The sequence below is a fragment of the Oncorhynchus masou genome, chromosome 21 (genome assembly GCF_036934945.1).
Source record: "Oncorhynchus masou masou isolate Uvic2021 chromosome 21, UVic_Omas_1.1, whole genome shotgun sequence".
NCBI lineage: Eukaryota > Metazoa > Chordata > Actinopteri > Salmoniformes > Salmonidae > Oncorhynchus > Oncorhynchus masou.
In genome coordinates this window covers 10618258-10639745 of record NC_088232.1, presented here as the reverse complement: position 1 = coordinate 10639745, position 21488 = coordinate 10618258, and the positions used below count along the sequence as shown (strand labels likewise).

General features: G+C 42.2%; 1 protein-coding gene across 1 annotated transcript in view; it reads left to right on the top strand.

Annotated features, from left to right (window-relative positions):
* The first annotated feature begins 8466 nt into the window (after nucleotides 1-8466).
* The window catches only part of LOC135507804 (RING finger protein 24-like), a 60020-nt gene continuing 46998 nt past the window's right edge, over nucleotides 8467-21488 (top strand). The window contains exon 1 of the mRNA XM_064927467.1: nucleotides 8467-8974. The gene's annotated coding sequence lies outside the window, so the exon portion shown is untranslated. The remainder of the gene's footprint in view (nucleotides 8975-21488) is intronic.

Sequence of the window (21488 nt, the reverse complement as noted above, 5' to 3'; positions counted from 1 at the left end):
CAAAACATGTACACACCAAGGTTATTAAAACTAAAACTGAAACTAATCATGAAAAAGCAATTGAGGAAACTAAAATAAAAAATATATATAATAATAATAAGCTTGTGCATCACTATCCCTTGCTACCCCTAGCTAACAGGGCAACAACGGCTAAGTAGCTAAGTTGATTCTTCTTACATGCACTACTAAAGTTAAAACGCTTTAGATTGGTGTAAACATGGGCGAGAGAGTTTCCTTCCACCGTATTTTTTACACCAGTCTCTGCGCCATTCCTTTTAACTCCAAGTCACATTAAGTTTGACTTTATATCATTTAAACCTAACCTATGACTTGACCCTGATCCATTACCTAATGTATTACTGCCCCCCAATTGCACACTGGCCCTTGAGGAATAACAAAGAATGTCTTGGAGCTACCAAGTAACCTACCCAGGGAGCACAACGCGTATTTTCAGCATCTTTTCAACCAAAAATAATGATTGTCAACATCTTTTGCTCATAGGGTACAAGTTATTTGATGTTCATTGTGAAATACGTTAGTTATGTGTTCTGTTCTCTAGACTGTGTTGTGTAGTGTTATGTAGCCTGGCTGTGAATGTGATGCAGAGCAATGTCGACTGGACTTTGTTATCTAATTGATTGTCCGAGACAAGAGAGAGTTACAATAAGTATACAAAACATGAAGAACTTGCTCCATGACATAGACTTTACCAGGTGAATCCAGGTAAAAGGTATGATCCCTCATTGATGTCACTTGTTGAATCCACTTCAATCAGTGTAGATGAAGGGGAGGAGACAGGTGAAAGAAGGATTTTTAAGCCTTGAGATAATTGAGACATAGATTGTGTTTGTGTGCGATTCAGAAGGTGAATGGGCAAGACAAAAGATTGAAGTGCCATTGAACGGGTTATGGCAGTAGGTGCCAGGCGCACCGGTCTGTGTCAAGAACTGCAACATTGCTGGGTTGTCACGCTCAACAGTTTCCTGTGTGTCAAGAATGGTCCAACACCTAAAGGACATCCAGGCAACTTGACACAACCGGGGGAAGCATTGGAGTAAACAAGAGCCAGCATCCCTGTGGAACGCTTTCGACGCCTTGTAGAGTCCACGCCCCAATGAATTGAGGCTGTTCTGAGGGCAAAGGGTGGGGCAAGCGCAGCACAATATTACGGTGTTCCTAATGTTTGATAAGTGAAATAGTTTTGCTTCCAAATCATCTAATTGAATGTATTAAAAAGCAGCTTGTCTGCGGTTGAATTGGTGTGGCCGTACCACATCATCAGAATGATGTGGGCGTGTTCCAATCATAAAAAATATGAATGCGAGTAGGCCGCTGATTGGCCAGCTCATCCTTCTCAGGAGGTAATAGCAAGCATTTTTGAGGTGTGGTTTTTGAAGTGCTTTTTTCTCCAATTTATCCTTTGGACACAAACCATATTTTTTCCAACCCTATGCAGATCACTTCTTACCCTAAACAGGCCTGTATAGAATGCCTTACTCACTTTGAATCTAGTATACATTCCCAGTACACTTCCATCACCCCAGTGAGTGTTGTCACACATTCTTCCTTAAAGTGACTGTACAGTGGAAATCTCATTTTTAAAAGGTCATGTTCTGTTGACTCATACCCAGTTAATGTAGTATGACTCATCCTATACTCGTCTTTGTGTTCAAAGGGTTGGGGAAAAAAGAGTTTGTTTACTAAATGTACTTCATGGCCAAGTAGTCCTAGGGATGTGTATTACGTGAACATCACCCTTACCAGATATGTGTGTTTATCTAGAACAAACATATTCTTTGGCTATGTGTGTGTGTACGTGTCCCTCCTCTGTGTGCGCGTGTACGTGTGTGCGTGTGTCATGCCTCAAAATTTGCCAAATGTCTTTTTCACCGCTCTGCACAAGATGCACACTTTGGGGAGTAAAACACCAATATAGTCTGTTCTATTGTTTTACTAACATTTTATCATGTTTGGGCCATGCATGAGCAATCTTCTCGCATAAAGGCCATATGGGAAAAACACTGAGTAGACGTCAACAGTACACTTCTGTGTACAAAACGGGACATAATAGCTAACATTAGCCTGGAATGATGAAGTGCAAAATGCTCTCCTATTCTAGCTGGAAGAATCCTTCTATTCAGCCTGTACCAGGTAGCAGGCTTCCTCCTCGCCTGCCCCACTCATGCCCGGTTATGTCAGGGGGGCCGGTGCCAGTCTAGCACCCAGTGTGCCACACTCAATGGGCCTTTGTGGACACTGCCATCCTTCCCTCCTGACCAACCCCCGCTGTCCATTCAGGATGGTCGCATCGCACGCCCACTCCGTGCCTGCCGTGCTCCGTCTCACAATGTGTCCCTGTCACGGGTGCCTCGTTGGCATGCACAGGCCGTGGTATTCGCCTGGAACGGGCGCGCTCCTTGACGCCTGTCACAGGATAAGGGAAACTAGGGAAACAGGCATGTGATAGGGTGGTGATGACTGCTTCCTGAATCCGTTGGTAACTCATTCAAATCCCCCTATTATAGTCTGGGAAGATTCCTCACTACGGAAGCTAGTGGGACATTCAATGACATCATCCCTTTAACGATGAGGTAAGATGAGATGGTAAACAAAAATAAGACCCTCAAGAAATTCCACAGATTCACAATTGAGAGCATCCCGTCGGGCTGTATCACCGTCTGGTATGGCAATTGCACTGTCCGCCAACCAGCCGCAGGGCTCACCAGAAGGTGGTGCCGGTGCCGTCAGCGCAGTACATGACCAGGGGAACACTGCCTGCCCTCCAGGACATCTACATCACCTGGTGTCACAGGAAGGCCACCCAAGCCACGTCCTGTTCGCCCCGCTGCCATCTAGATGGCGGAGACGGTACAGGTGCATCAAAGCTGGGACCGAGAGAATGATTAAACGGCTTCTATCTCCAGGCCATCAGTCTGTTAAATAGTCACCACATGCCGGACTCCACCCTGTACCCTGCCTTGAGACTTAGTCTTTTATTTGTATATTTTTTTTAATTTAACCTTTATTTTTAACTAGGCAAGTCAGTTAAGAACAAATTCTTATTTACAACGACAGCCGACCAAAAGGCAAAAGGCCTCCTGCGGGGACGGGACAAAACACACATCACGACAAGAGAGACACCACAACACTACATAAAGAGAGACCTAAGACAACAGCATAGCATGGCGGCAACAGGTGACAACACAGCATGTTAGCAACACAACATGACAACAACATGGTATCAGCCCAACATGGTAGCAGCACAAAACATTGGACAAACATTACAGGGCACATACAACAGCACAAAGGGCAAGAAGGTAGAGACAACAACACATCACACGAAGCAGCCACAACTGTCAGTAAGAGTGTCCATGACTGAGTCTTTGAATGAAGAGATAAAACTGTCCAGTTTGAGTGTTTGTTGCAGCTCGTTCCAGTCGCTAGCTGCAGCGAACTGAAAAGAGGAGCGACCCAGGGATGTGTGTGCTTTGGGGACCTTTAACATAAAGGGACTGGCAGAACGAGTGTTGTATGTGGAGGATGAGGGCTGCCTGTACCAGGTATCTTAGACAGGGGGGTGTGAGGCCTAAGAGTGTTTTATAAATAAGCATCATCCTGTGGGTCTCGTGACAGGTATACAGAGATGACCAGTTTACAGAGGAGTATAGACAGGCAACAACATCTGCTGTCTCAGCCACTGCCTGTCACCAAGGGTGTTCCCAAAGGCTCGATCCTAGGCCCCATGCTCTTCTCAATTTACATCAACAACATGTGACCTATAAGGAGCATTGATGGCAAATCTGATGGCCGAATGGTAAAGAACATCCAGCCGGCTCAAGAGCACCCTTACCTACCGATGTATAAATTACTTCTCCGTAATCTAGCATGGGTAAGATGGTCATCTGAATCCGGGTTAGTTTGGCAGCTGGGGTGAAAGAGGAGGGATTTCAAAAACAAGGAAACATGCAGAAGGTAGCCTAGTAGTTAGAGAATTGGGCCAGTAACCGAAAGGTTGCTAGGTCGAATCCCCAAGCTAACCAGGTAAAATTAGGGGCAAGGCAGCAAGGTTTTGCCCCTGAAAAAGGCAGTCAACCCACTGTTCCTAGACTGTCATTGTAAATAAGAATTTGTTCTTAACTGACTTACCTGGTTAACATAAATAAATGTAAAAACAAGTCTAGATTTAACCTTAGCCTGCAGCTTTGATGTGTGCTGAGAGAAGGACAGTGTACCGTCTAGCCATACACCCAAGTACTCGTACGAGGTAACAACTTCAAACGCTAAACCCTCAGAGGTAGTAATCACACCTGTGGGGAGAGGGATATTATTCTTGCCAAACCACATGACCTTTGTTTTGGAGCTGTTCAGAACACGGTTAAGGGCTAAGTGCAGAGAAATCTTGTTGGGTGGGGTTATATCCTTCCTGTTTGGCCCTGTCCGGGGGTGTCCTCGGATGGGGCCACAGTGTCTCCTGACCCATCCTGTCTCAGCCTCCAGTATTTATGCTGCAGTAGTTTATGTGTCAGGGGGTTGGGGTCAGTTTGTTATATCTGGAGTACTTCTCCTGTCCAATTCGGTGTCCTGTGTGAATCTAAGTGTGCGTTCTCTAATTCTCTTTCTTTCTCTCGGAGGACCTGAGCCCTAGGACCTTGCCCCAGGACTACCTGACATGATGACTCCTTGCTGTCCCCAGTCCACCTGGCCGTGCTGCTGCTCCAGTTTCAACTGTTCTGCCTTATTATTATTCGACCATGCTGGTCATTTATGAACATTTGAACATCTTGGCCATGTTCTGTTATAATCTCTACCCGACACAGCCAGAAGAGGACTGGCCACCCCACATAGCCTGGTTCCTCTCTAGGTTTCTTCCTAGGTTTTGGCCTTTCTAGGGAGTTTTTCCTAACCACCGTGCTTCTACACCTGCATTGCTTGCTGTTTGGGGTTTTAGGCTGGGTTTCTGTACAGCACTTTGAGATATCAGCTGATGTACGAAGGGCTATATAAATAAATTTGATTTGATTTGGACACTAAGAAAGCTTTGTTGTAGAGCGTTTAACACAAAATCCGGGGAGGGGCCAGCTGATTATAAGACTGTAACGTCTGCATATAAATAGATGAGAGAGCTTCTTACCGCCTGAGCTATGTTGTTAATGTAAATTGAGAAGAGCGTGGGGCCTAGGATCGAACCTTGTGATACTACCTTGGTAACAGGCAGTGGCTGAGACAGCAGATGTTCTGACTTTATACATTGCACTCTTTGAGAGAGGTAGTTAGCAAACCAGGCCAAAGATCCCTCAAAGACACGAATACTCCTTAGCCGTCCCACAAAGAACGGAATGGTTTAACGTATCAAAAGCTTTGGCCAAGTCAATAAACACTGCAGCACAACATTTCTTAGAATCAAGGGCAATGGTGGCATCACTGAGGACCTTTAAGGTTGCGGTGACACATCCATAACCTGAGCGGAAATCAGATTGCATACCGGAGAGAATACTTATAGACATCAAGAAAGCCAGTCAGTTGATTATTGACAATTTTTTTCCAACACTTTTGATAAAAAGGGCAAAATGGAGCAGGTTTCCATCAAGGATCTCTCTGTACTTTGCTCCGTTCATCTTTCCCTCGATCCTGACCAGTCCCTGCCACTGAAAAACATCCCCACAGCATGATTCTGCCACCACCATGCTTCACCATAGGGTTGGTGCAAGGTTTACTCTAGACGTGACGCTAGGCATTCAGGCCAAAGAGTTCAATCTTGGTTTCATCACACCAGAGAATCTTGTTTCTCATGGTCTGAGAGTCATTTCGATGGCTTTCGGAAAACTCCAAGCGGGTTGTCATGTGCCTTTTACAGAGGAGTGGCTTCCGTCTGGCCACTCTACCATAAAGGCCTGATTGGTGGAGTGCTGTAGAGATGGTTGTCCTTCTGTAAGGTTCTCCCATCTCCACAGATGAACTCTGGAGCTCTGTCAGAGTGACAATCGGGTTTTTGGTCACCTCCCTGACCAAGGCTCTTCTCCCCTGAATGCTCAGTTTAGCCAGGCGACCAGCTCTAGGAAGAGTCTTGGTGGTTTCAATCTTCTTCCCTTTAAGAATGATGGAAGCCACTGTGTTCTTGGGAACCTTCAATGCTGCAGACATTTTTTGGTACCCTTCCCCAGATCTGTTTCTCGACACAATCCTGTCTCGGAGCTCAATGGACAATTCCTTCGACCTCATGGCTTCGTTTTTGCTCTGACATGCACTGTCAACAGTGGGACCTTATACAGACAGATGTGTGCCTTTCCAAATAATGTCCTATTCATTGAATTTGCCACAGGTGGATTCCATTCAAGTTGTAGAAACATCTCAACGATGATCAATGAAAACAGGATGCACATGAGCTCAATTTTGAGACTCATAGCAAAGGGTCTGAATTCTTATGTAAATAAGGTATTTCTGTTTTTTTATTTTTAATACATTTTCAAAAATCTCTAAACTTGTTTTCGCTTTGTCATTTTGGGATAGTGTGTAGAGAAGGATGAGGACAAAGTATAATTTAATCCATTTTGGAATATGGCTGTAATGTAACAAAAAGTGGGAAAAGTCAAGGGGTCTGAATACTTTCCGAATGCACTGCATATATATGTATATATTCTGGACTCTAACATTGCTCATTCTGGTATTTCTTAATTTCATTATTACGTTGTTTTGGGTTCGTGTGTATTGTTTTCTATTGTTAGGTATTACTGCACTGTTGGAGCTAGAAACAAAAGCAAGAGTTTGCTGCACCTGCGATAACATCTGCAAAATATGTGTACGAGACCAATATCATTTGATTTGATTTTAAAAATAGTTTTGTTTCCTTTTGGTCCAGTTTTACTGGACTAATCCTATTGATTATATAGGTGACTCTTGACACCTGGGATCTGGGCTAATTCAGTTTGAGTCCATGCATGATGCTTTTTATTGTTCTAGAATCTAGACTAGTCATCAGCACCAGACAGTGTTTGACTGTAGAGCAATATCAGGTTGTGACATCTTAAACACTATCTCAGCTCATTCACTGAGACTGAGATCCCAATGATGACATTGTTAATAAGTGGGTGACTAAATAAATTAATGCTCAATCGAATCTCAATAGAATTATTTCTAGCCAAGTATGTTGCATCAACTTCTATAGGCACATAAATGTAAATAACAAACATACTATGATCGATTCATCTCTATAATAAAATAGTCTTTCATGTGAATGCATGCATTTTTATTTATTTTGAAAATGGCGCCGGAGGGGAGGGCTGCCGTTTTATTGGCTGTGAAACAACCGCTAAACAACTGCTATTATTTTTTTTGCATTGTTCGTAACTTGTTTTGTACATAATGTTGCTGCTACCCCTAGTCATTGACTGTTCTCTCTGTTACCGTATGGCAAGAGTGCCAAGTTTAGGTCCAAGAAGCTTCTAAACAGCTTCTACCCCCAAGCTATAAGACTGCTGAACAGCTAATCAAATGGCTACCCAGACTATTTGATTAGTTGCATGCCGGAACCCCCTGTATATAGCCCCACTATTGTTATTTACTACTGCTCTTTAATTATTTGTTATTCTTATCTCTTACTTTTTGGGAGGTATTTTCCTAAAACTGCATTGTTAAGGGCTTGTAAGTAAGCATTTCACTGTAAAGGTTGCATGTCACTGTAATACCTGTTGTATTTGGCGCATGTGACAAATACAATTTGATTTGATTTCCCCCCAGGTGGTAATACCCTTATTATCATCATCATAATGTCAAAAATGTTAAATCCCCACGCCAGCCAGGCAGACTCTATACTCATCTGTAAACTGGTCATCTCTGTATACCCGTAGCAAGACCCAGTGGTTAATTATTTAAAACACCGTCTTAGGCCTCACTCCCCCCTATCTGAGATACCTACTGCAGCCCTCATCCTCCACATACAACACCCGTTCTGCCAGTCACATGCTGTTAAAGGTCCCCGAAGCACATCCCTGGGTCGCTCCTCTTCAGTTCGCTGTAGCTCGTGACTGGAATGAGCTACAACAAACACTCAAACTAGACAGTTTACTCACTCTTCATTCAATGACTCAATCATGGACACGCTTACTGACAGTTGTGGCTGCTTTGTGTGATGTATTGTTGTCTCTACCTCCTTTGCCCAATAATGTTTGTACCATGTTTTGTGTTGCTGCCTTGCTATGTTGTTGTCTTAGGTCTCTCGTTGTGTAGCGTTGTCTCTCTTATTGTGTTTTGTCCTTTATTCATATTGTATTTATTTTTAATCCCAGGCCCCGTCCCCTCACGAGGCCTTTAGCCTTTTGGTAGGCCGTCATTGTAAATAAAAATGTGTTCTTAAATGACCTGCCTAGTAAAATAAAGGTTTTTAAAAAAAATGAAGGGCGGGGGTTCTCCCATCTCTGATGGCAGCCAGGAAAAACACAGCACACTCCGTGAGCAATGCATCAATTCATCCTTCCAACCAGAGCACAGCAATCCCACGTACACACTATACACGAATCTTGTCTCCGTTAAAACGGACTAGGAGGAGGGACTACGAGCACTACGTGCTTGAAGAACCGTTCAAAATTGACCACAGGAATATTGGGCACCTGGAAATCAACACATATAGTCGTCCGAGGAGCAGTTGTCGCCTTTAAAAAAAAAAATCGGTTTAAATTTATCGTGATGTCCGCTTCGCAGTTTTTTTGTTGTTGTCTGTTACAGTGTTGATAAATATTGCCACATCGCTAGCCAGCAAGCCAATATCGAGCAAACCGGAGTCAACCACCAACACCGCGAGTTTAATGAAGACGTTTTGCACGGGCTGTAGCCTGTCCGGTGTAGATAAGACAGCTGTCTAACGTTACTGTCGCTAGTTATCTGAATTGCATAGTTTTTTTGTTTGTTTCATTGGCCTGCTAGTTCTCCCATTGGTATTGGTGAAGGAGAGACGAGCAGATATTGAGGACGGTATTGATTGGTAAGTGTCCTGTTATTTGGGTTGCTTTGCAGTATCAAACGTGACTGTACATACAGGTTTGTATGTTAATAGGCGTGTTTGCAGTTGGGGTATCGTTGTAAAAATCGAGCTCGTTTGTCTATCTGATGTGTGTATATATATATATATAGGGATTATTAAACATTGTCCATTTCATCGATTTTTGAAGATACGCCCCCCCTCCATTGACGATAGACGAGCAAAATACATTTAGGCCCATTATTATCAGCTGTGCGTTGGCGTACGTCTCGTTGGCAAAAATGTGATCATATTTTCATAAGAACAGTGGAATGTGGAACTCAAGTCAACATTGTATAAATCGATACAATCAACGTGGTTGATAAGCAGGTGTAGGCCTAACGAGTACTAGCTCGTGCTGTGGATATCAGTCGCTCGTGATAAACTGCTTATTCAATTATTTTGTACATCAGACAGGCTGATTTGCGAATTGTGCATTTTCTATGCAGTTTCACTTTTAAAACGCATTGGCTCTTGGTTCAGCAAACCTGAAAGTGAAGTTACTAATTTTGCACGCGCAATAGAATGTTCTAGACCTGCTCCTATTCCAAGTGCTGTTGGCTGTTTTTTTTCCTCCACCATGCATGTGCTTACTATGGTGCTAACGTTATATAAACAAAATACTGCACCCTAACCAATAGCGAAATAATTTTCCTCCCTGTTGACGTAGACTAAATTGTTAAATAGAATTGCAGATTATTACAGGGTTAGTGTCATCAGTGGATGGGAAGAAAGGGTTTATACGCCTTAACCCTTACCTGCCCGGCACAGACTGCTGTTTAGTTTATTTTTTATTTTTATGTGACTTTTATTGAACTAGGGAAGTCAGTTAAGAACACATTTTTATTTACAATGACGGCCTACCCCGGCCAAACCCGGACGATGCTGGCCCAATTGTGCGCCGCACTATGGGACTCCCAATCACGGCCGGATGTGATGCAGCCTGGAATCGAACCAGGGACTGTAGTGACGCCTCTTGCACTGAGATACAGTAACTTAGGAGCCACTCGGGAGTTTGAGGATCGCCTTTAGTGACTGCACTTGCAGCATCTACTCTTCCTGGGGTCCACATAAAACTGTTCTGGCTATAAACCTGCTATAGACCTCACTGGCTTCTGACTCAAGATGCTCTGCATGTGTCATGCCATGTGCACACAGATTGTTGAATAGCTAAAGGCTTAATTCTGTATTCTCTGCCTCCGATTCAGTCCCTTGTGAAAATGTAGTTTTTTTATTTTTACAGTTTCACTATAAACCAAGTGTACCGCGAGTTTCATAGTGCCCCTCCTCCCCTTATGGGAAAGGCTATTAAGAAGTAATCCGATACTTTTTATTGTGCGCAATGTCCAGTCCAAAGATGTAGAAGAGTCTTAACAGACATCTTGGCTGCTGAGGGATGAATGAACAATAGAGAGAACACCCACCCTCGGAGAGTCAGAGTGGAGGGTCAACTGCATCATTTCTCTCAAGGACCTCTCCACTTCAAAAATGAAATCAAAGGTGTCATGTTCATTAGGGCACAGAACGGAAAAAGTTTTGAAAACGTTTTGGAACGAAAATCTAATGTTTCTCATTGGACAACTCCTGATTCATTCTGTTTCCTTCCGTTTGTTGCCTATTGAACATGACCAAGGACTCTAAAGCCATAGGAAGGTGACGCCACCCAAATGCTTACCCCGTTTATCAAACCTGTCAGTCACTGGAGCGGTACAGTAGATGACAGGCTTCATGCTGCGCTCGCTAATCCCAAATTACGAAATTCTGCTGTTAGCAGCAGAGGTGAAAGTAATGCTGTTTAACTAAATAGTGGGGGTGTGCCATACCGGTAAAATGAGCCTATCAAAATGAATACAACAAAAACTATAGGCTATTACACCATTATTTAACATGACTGCATGTCAGCCGCGTGAAGAATGCGAGAATTGATCTGAAACTGGGGAGTATACGCTAACCGAGGCGCGCATGGACAACAGTGGATGGACGATGCATCAATTCAGGCTACAAGTGTTGGCCTATTGACAATCGCAGAATTTCATTACACGTAGGTGTTTTGTGGCAGTCTCTTTCCATTCATTAAATTGCAGGTGCACAGTGCACTATTGGGATTTGGATACTGAAATTATTTTGTGAGTGAACGAATGATTGATTGTTTGACAATCCGGATGAAAACATCATGACTGGTTGTGTTTATGCCACATTAAAAGGCATAGGTGGCGTGTCCATAAGGCTAGGGAAAGTTAAGTTTTCCCTAAAGTAAATTTAATTAAATTGCCAAAATGTATACATGTATAGTCTAATTACCTTACTCCTGTCTATACAGAAATAAATGCAAATCATTCAACATAGGCTACCACACCAGAAAGTATGATTTGATTTGGCCACAGAGGATCATTAGCCTCTTAAAAAACAACCTGTGGATTGCCCTACAGTATGGAAGGGCCCGCAATTAGCAGCGAGCGCTGCCGATACCAAATAGGTGATTGTTAAGTTGCAACTGTCAGTGAAAAGCAGAGCGAAACAGCCAGGCATATTGTAATGTTTAAACATACAATCACCAAAAAAATGTTTGGAACGCAAATGGCTATTGCTGTAAAGAGCTGACAATGAATTAATTGAGCGAACAGTAGCCTATCTTATTGGCACCAACGGAGAACATCGGCCATATCCCCGGTAAGTGTGCATATTCACTATCTTTGTCATTGGGTCAGTGCCATTTTTGGACAATAGTTTCCTCCAGGTTAGCTGGACGTCATATTGTATTTGTTTCCCCTTTTCGTAGGCTGATGTATATGGATCAGACATCGTTTTTATTGATCTGTTTGTCAGTGTCAGCAGAGGAGGCCACCCTGTCATTTTTGTAGTATTAAAAAAAAAATACTACAAAAATGCTCTTGCCGGTAAGAAATTAAATCTACTTTCACCCCTGGTTAGGCTTAACAACACTGCATTTGACCATAATTGAACATAAAATGAGACTTTCCTGAGGTCTGTCACTGTTCGGGTAAATGCTCCTGCAACCTATTACATAACTGTGTCAATATAGTAAAGTCTAATGATGGTCTGTTGGACCATGTTATTATTTTCCATTGGCGTATTAGGCTGTTGACATGCTAAAAGAATTAAGATATTTAGTCAAACTCTAGCCGTAATATGCTACTTAGCTATTGCTCTCAAAATCAAGATAGCCAAAGCCTGTTTGTTTTAAATAAAAGTAATTGCAGTAGGCTTGGGCGATACCCTGGTATATGGTATATTATAAAATACAGACGGTATGATTTTTAAATAAGCAAAAACATTTGGGTTGGGGGCACCTGGGGGCTGCAGGGTTGAGGGCACCTGGGAGCTGCAGGGGTGCGTGTTACGCCACTGCTTATAACCATATATTAAGTATAACTATAAGAAATCTAAGATATGTCAACTAAATTAGATCCAGCTCAGGGCTCCAGCTTTGCATTTAGTTTGCTAATTTGCTAGCTAAGTGGCTAACTGTCATGATCAAGCTTCTTGCTTACAGCAGAGACATTCTAGCCTGAGTACCAGTCTCCTTAACCAACGTTCCACTCCTTGCCTATCCTTGTCGTTGCCAAAGAGACTGGCCTTTCTGCCATCTTCAGATATGAACATTATATCATTAATGAGCTCGAGGGGAACAGAGTTATTGATACTGATTCGATAAACCTCACAGCTATTTTCCAAACACAACGATTATCCGATTTTTTGGAACTCTGTCGCCCCCCCCCCCCCACATACAGTGTGATACAGTGCCTTATACTGCTGCGCCACTCGGGAGGCCCTTTATTTTTTTTTAAATGGAGCCCCTTGTGTGCACTTCCGGTAATACCGCATACCAAAGTATAGTACAGAAACGGTAGGACAAGGGCTGTACCCGACCAAAAAGCATCTTGGTCGACCGAGAGTCCTTCTGTTCTTTCGACCAATCGATTGGTCGAAATGTTTAAACTTATTTTTCCATATATAGACAGACACACCCTATGTGTTTGAATAATATCAACTACATTTGTACTGAGCTTGTCTGATATTTTAAGCACACTGTTTGTTTAAATCATTAAGACACACAAATGACTCAAAGAGCCCGACGGTCACACCGTGTTACCAAAAATGACAACGAGTGCCTGTGTGACTGGCACACGTTTTCTCGCTCTCCTCCCTACTGCAGCGAAAGCAGCACAGCAATCGCTGTCCCTGCTGAAGCTGCAACATCATATATAGAAAAGTTCTGTTACCGAAATCCTTCATTTCTTTACCAATTAACATCTCCTATTCCCCCAACCCTTGCTCTCTTTACGTGAAACATGTAAGCATCACATGCATGTGACCAATAGGGCCTGACTTGTCATAATGACACCAATAAATAGGTTGTAACAAACTCCGAACACAATGTCGACAGCAAAATGGATGTGGAAGATGTGACAAATAAAGTCTAAAGGGCTTAAGTTTACTGGTTGCCCAGGGGGCAAAGGGGAAGCCAATAAGTAAATAAGGGTACCAGAGAGTCTGTTCTAATAGGGAAAAACATATATAAAGCATTTTATTACAGCAGACTAAAAACAGTTGCATGCATTAGTGATTTGCGGTTTATTTATTTGTTAGGCTAATTATTCAATTTTAAAAATGAAAATGCTTCATTGCATTTCAAAGCGTGAATGTTTCATATGCTGTGTGATGGTATGAACGAATGATTGATTGATACTGTAGTCTATATATTGAAGTACAGGCCTAAGTAAGTTATGTATTAGGACTAAACAGGACACCCTCGTAGGCTTACAGATCTATGGTGGTTATACAAGCCTACTAATAATGACAACATGACTTGTTATTATAATGATGATAATAATAATTGTAATAATAACAATAAGAAGGAGATGCAGATAAAGGAGTGTATAGGAGCCAGAGCTGTGTGCATATTATGTGTGACGACACAGGTGCTGTTAGATTACAATATAATTTTTCTGCCTGTTTGGAATAAGTGTAAACCACACTAAATACATTAAGCAATACCAGTCTGTTTTTTTGTAAAGCCTTTATTACAGCATAGCAAATATTAAAAACAGTGAAATTTGCCATTGCATGAGCCTTGGCGCTCACGGAATAAGTAGGCTATTAAACACGCTCAAACAGGCAACAGAAGCAAGATCTTTCTATTTTCTGTAGATGTATATGGATGATTTATAAAGCCAGGCACATTTAAGTTAGGCTATTGATTTATTTATTTATTACACCTTTTATTTAACCAGGTAGGCCAGTTGAGAACAGGTTCTTATTTACAACTGCGACCCGGCCAAGATAAAGCAGAGCAGTGTGACCAAAACAACAGCACAGAGTTACACAAAAGCAAACGTACAGTCAATAACACAAAAGAAAAGAAAAATAGAAAAATCTATGTACAGTGTGTGTAAATGTAGAAAAGTAGGGAGGTAAGGCAATAAATAGTCCCTAGAGGCAAACACATTTACAATTCAGCAGTAATACTGGAGTGATAGATGTGCAAGTAGAGATACTGGGGTGCAAGTGGGTACGTAATAATATGGGGATGAGGTAGTCGGGTGTGCTATTTACAGATTGGCTGTGTACAGGTACAGTGATCGGTAAGCTGCTCAGACAGCTGATGCTTAAAATTAGAGAGGGAGATATAAGACTCCAGCTTCAGAGATTTTTGCAATTCTGTCCAGTCATTCGGCAGCAGAGAACTGGATTATAGACCTAATTTAAATTGGGGTTTCTTCTCTCCTCAATCTAAGACAATTAAGCTTAGGCGAAGGCTGTATCCTCGTCTCTGCTGCTGCTGCCGACTTTGCTACATTGTTCTCACTCCCAATATGCTGGTTAACTTTGATATTATGCACATAGCAACATAGGGAAAGGCAGCAATTCTACGGGGCACTGAAGATTGTTTCAGAACCGAGGACTGCGACCATATCCAACGTGGGAGAAATAATGTTAGGTAATAGATTTAGATTAGATTTATTGTTGAACCATTCTTTTTTTGAGATGCTTATCAGAGTTGGTGCAGTATGCTGACAAACTGGTCTTCAACTTTAAGCAGTGCCAACATGTCAAATCTCGACTAGGGATGGGCATTTTCCATTTTTTGAGTGTTCGAGTACTCAAATGTATTTTCTTTGACTACCGAATGGAGGCCCGCACTGGAAATACATTTGTGCATTTATCTGTATACAATGTCTCGTTTATAATAACCATTACAGATAACAAATCCTAATTGCTAAATTGCTCCATATACACTTACCAGCCAGTTTATTTGGTACATCCATCAAGTACTGGATCGGACCCCCTTCTGAATAGGGCTGGGCGGTATACCGTATTTTACTATATACCGGTATTTATGCACGGGCCGGTTTGGGTTTTTACCTTCTATAACGTTATTTTAGTGTTTGTTTTGTTAAATGTGATACTCCATGTGTAACGTCCATTTTTATAGTTTACTCTGCTACCTGAGTCATCCCTCTCCGCTCTCTCTCTCTCTCCATGCCGCTTTCCACACAGACCTAGTCCCACCCCCTGTCACTCAAGGAGCGCATTTTGTTGTTGCTTTACCATGAGACACTTTCATTCAGTCTGCATGGTCAATGCAGCACATGCAACAATGTTGTTTCCACTTTGAGCTTAATATAAATCCTCAAGCGTTCTATAATTACAATATTAGTTTGTGTTTCTTACATCTGCAAAAAGCTAGTTTGTATTTTCTTAGCATGTTAAGCTAAATCGTGTTAGCCACTAATACCAATCGCTAGTTATCTGGCTAGCTAGCTAATAAAAGTACTGAGTCAGAGTGAACGTAGCTAGCTAATAAATCCTGATACCAGTACTGGTGGAGGCTTAAATCAGCATATTGTTTGCGCAACAGTATCTTCTAAATCAAAGAGGAATAGGCGAAGCATGAATATGTTGGCTATATGAATAATTTTTAATGTAGCCAAAGATTATAGGGTCCCCTAGGAAACACAGCATCACTTTAGTTCCTACCCTGTCACAAGTCGTCCATGGCATTTTCATTCATTGTAATGTACAGTCAACACTGTATTCAAAGTGCTCACTATTATTGATCTAGAATTATATTAAACTTTATATTATCATGATTCCGAAAGTTCACCCAAGTGTTTTGATCTAAATCGCAATTGCAACATTTGGTTAAAAATAAGGCCTAGTATTTTTGCTCATATTCTGGCAGTGTGGATATTATCTCAAATGAGTGCAGGAAATGCAGAAATTGATGGAAATGCAGGAAATTATTTTAGACTGAAGTTGAATTGAACAGCATAAAACAATCCGAATGGCAAAAGACCCATTGAAATCATTTGAAATAATTTAGAATATATGTGTTGCCACCCTAGTGTCACGCACTACTCATTAAGTAAATTTAGAACTTTTATTAATCAAAAACTAAAATACAGTCAAATTTGAAAAATACCATGATATGATATTTTGGCCATATCGCTCAACCGTACTTCAGAACAGCCTGAATTCTTCGGGCCATTCTACAAGGTGTCTGAAACATTCCACAGGGATGTTGGTCCATGCTGACGCGATGGCATCACACAGTTGCTGTGGATTAGACGGCGGTACATTCATGCTGCCAACAGCCCGTTCCATCTCATCCCAATTAAGCTTTATTGGGTTGAGGTCTGGGGACTCTGCAGGCCACTCAAGTTTTTTTATTTTTTTTATTTATTTTACCTTTATTTAACCAGGCAAGTCAGTTAAGAACAAATTCTTATTTTCAACGACGGCCTAGGAACAGCGGGTTAACTGCCTGTTCAGGGGCAGAACGACAGATTTGTACCTTGTCAGCTAGGGGGTTTGAACTTGCAGCCTTCCGGTTACTAGTCCAACGCTCTAACCACTACGCTCTAACCACTAGGCTACCCTGCCTAGTAAACTGAACTCACGGTCATGTTCCCGGCAATGTCTTTCCACTCCTCAATTGACCAGTGATCGCGTGCCCACTGGAACCGCTTCTTGTTTTTAGCTGATATAAGACAGTAGTTTAGGAATTGTTAGTTAGATTACTTGTTGGTTATTACTGCATTGTCGGATCTAGAAGCACAAGCATTTCGCTACACTCGCATTAACATCTGCTAACCATGTGTATGTGACAAATAAAATTTGATTTGATAGGAGTGGAACCCGGTGTGGTCGTCTGCTGCAATTGCCCATCCGTGACAAGGATTGAGTTGTGCATTCCTGAGGTGCCGCTCTGCTCACCACTGTTGTACTGTGCCCTTATTTGCCTGTTTTTGTCCCGGCTGTTAGCTTACCCAATTCTTGACGTTCTCCTTTGACATCTCTCATCAACAAGCTGTTTTTTTTCCCACAGGACTACCGCCGATTGGCTGTTTTTTGTTTGTCACTGCATTCTCTGTAAATCCTAGACTCATCCGTGAAAATCCCAGGAGGGTGGCCGTTTCTGAGATACTGGATCCGGTGCACCTGGCCCTGATGTCAAACCACGCTCAAAGTCACTTAGGTCACTCGTTTTGCCCATTCTAATGTCAGTAACTGGTTGCCTGTCTGCCTGCTTTATATAGCAAGCCACAGCCGTGTGACTCACGGTCTGTAGGAGTGATCCATTTTTGTGAACGGGGTGGTGTACCTAATAAACTGGCCAATATTAAGCCAATTTAAAATTTAAAAAAAGCTGGTTATATTATACCGTGGAACACAATCTTCAAAAAGGCAGTAACCTCAGCAGTTGCGCTTGCATAGAAGCCTATTGTTGTGCAATGGCATAGCCTTGTTTTGTTAATTTAGCAGACAAGATGCTCTTATTTCATGAACCCTTATGACAGTCAAGACACACCCAAACCATGATGTAATACAACCGAATACAATATAACATTTTCCAGTGTGAAGTGATGTCTGGAATAGTTATTGTCAGAGTGATCATTTGAAACGGGGCTTAATTTGGCGAGTTGAAAGAAAGAAAAAAAAGGGTTACAAACCAAAATCTTTCTGATTTTCGATATACAGACAGATGTTCAATTGAGTTTATTCTGGCTGTTCTTTGGCATTGTCAAAATGGATTAACAATTCCACATTGAACACTACATTGCATGGTGATGAATTACCGCCTTAAGGATTCTGATGAAAACACGCTTTTCCTACTTAAATCAACCAGTCCATTTTGAATTTGTGATAAAACTGTTGTCATTTACTACTACATCTACTGTATTTAATTTATTTATTTTGCTCCTTTGCACCCCATTATTTTCATTTCTACTTTGCACATTCTTCCATTGCAAATCTACCATTTCAGTGTTTTACTTGCTATATTGTATTTACTTTGCCACCATGGCCTTGTTTTGCCTTTACCTCCCTTATCTCACCTCATTTGCTCACATCGTATATAGACTTGTTTATACTGTATGTTTGTTTTACTCCATGTGTAACTCTGTGTCGTTGTATGTGTCGAACTGCTTTGCTGGCCAGGTCGCAATTGTAAATGAGAACTTGTTCTCAACATGCCTACCTGGTTAAATAAAAGTGAAATAATATAAATAAAAATTAAATAAATAAATAAAAATTTGGCAAGGAATGTAGCTTGTGTATCCCATCAGTTAGGCTTACAGAAATGCCTATAAAAACACATCTAACAGGAGCTTGTGTGTGGACTCAGCACGCATGTGTGTAGGAAGTGCTCGGAATTCAATTGAGTGAATGAGACACAAGGGAGAAAGGTGTGATGCTTGGCTTGGTTTCTTTTTTGTTGTGCACCGCAAATGCACATGTACAAATAGAACCCGAGAGTCAAAGCAAATTAACGTTGTCCCTGGGCAGCCATAAAGCACATTCCACCTAATTGTTTTACAATATAGAAATTTGCTTTTCTTTCAAAAACATGGACCTTTCTAAGTTACCCCAAACTTGAACGGTAGTGTGTGTATGTATGTATATATATATCTCTCTCTCTCGTTAAAAATGTAGCTTTGACGTTAATTCTAGTACGCGATTACTCATTCCCATCCCTAATCTTGACTCTAACCAATTCAACGGAGTGGAGAAACAATAGACACAACATCCTTGACTTCAGTTGGGTAACCCCATTCTCCAGTCGTAAACAAGGAAGTTGGGCTTTTGGCATCCTATCGTACACACGAACACGCTGTCATCACACCAATTTACGAATCCCTTTTTTGATGCAACTAAGCTTGCTTAACGGTTAAGCTGCCACAGATGTGAGGCAGTCATCTCATAGGCCTTTTTATAGCAGTCGGACGATGAAATCAGCCCCATGGAATGAATGGTCCCTCTCTTACACACACACACACACACACATCCCCTGGCTTGGCTTAGTGCTGGGTAGAAACTGTTCTGAGACACAGTTTTGTCTAATGTCGTCGGTCTCTTGTCATTCGTCTGTCTTGTCAGGGCGGCAGGTAGCCGAGCGGTTAAGAGCGTTAGGCCAGTAACCGAAAGCCGACTAGGTGAAAAATGTGTTGCTGTGCCCCTGTGCCAGGCACTTAACCCTATGTGCTCCTGAAAGTCACTCTGGATAAGAGCGTGTGCTAAATTACCAAAATGTCAAATGTATTTCAGGAAGTACTAGCCTTAACTTATTTGACATGTTGGAATGTTCTCTTTGTGATGGAATTGTAGCGAGGAGGTCCCGTAGTGGACAAGCACAAACACAATTAGGGCCTAGGTCAAAAGACCTACATCAAGACATTCATTTCCTCAGTGTTGACTTGTAGCCTAATCCTGATTTAAGCCTGGTTTGAAAATGTGAACATTTTAGCTTTGTTAGGGCTCGGTTTCGTTGCCATTTGTGCCAGCCAGTGGCTTGCTGTGTATGCCAACATCTGGACGATGCTCAAGGACAAGGTGGTCGTGCCTTTGAGAGTGCTGCTGACCCAGTGCTTTGCTTCATTAGCCCTTGAATAATGTGTCATGTTCAGTCCCATCTGTCCACCACGGGTAATCAATAAGCCATCTTTATCCCACAAGCTCGGTGGAGAGTGTGTGCGCGTGCAAATGTGCAACTATTCTTAGGTGTAGAGATGTTGATATTGATGCCATGTTTATATCCATTCTTGTCTCGCTCTTTGTATTTGTATAGTAGGTGCTTGACTCGTCCTATCACGTTAATGCTATACTATATATTCAGAAGTTCAGCCAACAAAAGCATTGATATTGAGTCGTTGTGTTGGATTAGTTTGTCTTTTGGATTTTGCCAACCATTGCCAAGTTGTTGTTGGGCCTTGTTCTGCCCACTCACTCGTCACATGACCACAGGATTTATTTAGCGACACGGACTCTGTTTTCAGCAGGGCTCTTGTTTCTATCATCTCTTTGAAACGAAAAGCAAGTAGACCATCTGCAGAACCTCTACATAAGCCTAGTATTGCGTTTCCTGAATCTGACCCACATGATTTGGTCAATTATATCCTCAAACGAAAAGCCTATGTCTAAGAACTAACATAGTAGGCTAATTGGGATGAAATGTAGCCCACGTTTAGCCTAAAATGTTCAATTATAGTCGAAAGATGGCTGGGTTGCCTGAGTGACCGTTTAAACTCCCATTTAGAAACATAGGAGAGTTTGATCCCCTGGCCTTGAACAAGTCACCCAATAGTCAGTCAATTATTATGTGTGTGTGTAAGCAGGTGGGCAGATGCCCAAACAGGACGTATAAACCCTGTGTTTGGGGGTAAGGTGCGAAACCAGGGGCCACCACCAAAAAGTAGAGCTGTTTTAAGTATGTTTATGAGAGAGAGAGAGAGGTGTAAGAAGAGAGTAATTCCTCCCTGAAAATGTAGGCCTAGTGCTGGATTGCAGGAGGGAGGAGGAAGAGGGGGGGCTACATGCGACAGCTGCATGTGTCAGTTCCCCCCCTTGTTTGTACCAGCTTGTGTTACTGTCTGAGCCCACCGAAGAATAATGAGCAAAGCTTAAAATGAAGAGGGAGAGTTGAGAAGTATTTGACTGCTGGCCATAGGAGGGAAGAGTGTGTGAAATAGAAATGCAGAAAAGGTATGAAACACCTTATTTTCGTTTTTGAAGTAGACAAATATGGGTCTTATGGCTCTATATCCCTTGTCATTATCGGTGTCTCACAAAACTACAGATATGAAAGCCAATGTCAGTCATGAAGGTGGGTTCTATGCCATTTTTTTGCGTCTCACCTGCTTCTAATAAAGTCACTATCAATGTCGGTCATGCATCCAGGTCAGTGTCCCACCTCAAGACATGCAGCCAGTGTCCCTCCTTAAGACGGGCCACAGTCTCTTGCCCATCTGGCTCTAAAGCCATTGAATCTGAGTCGGTGTCAGTGAGGCTGATCCCACAGCACAGCCCCAGATCAGCCCTCTGGGTAAAGTGGATTAATTAGCCGCAGGAGCAACACTGTTGCCCTGGGTCAGGGGTTAGAAGATTAATACTGCTGCCCGGCTCACACGCAGGGAATTTGGACTGTCTGCCATGCATTTCTGGTCTCGTATTCATA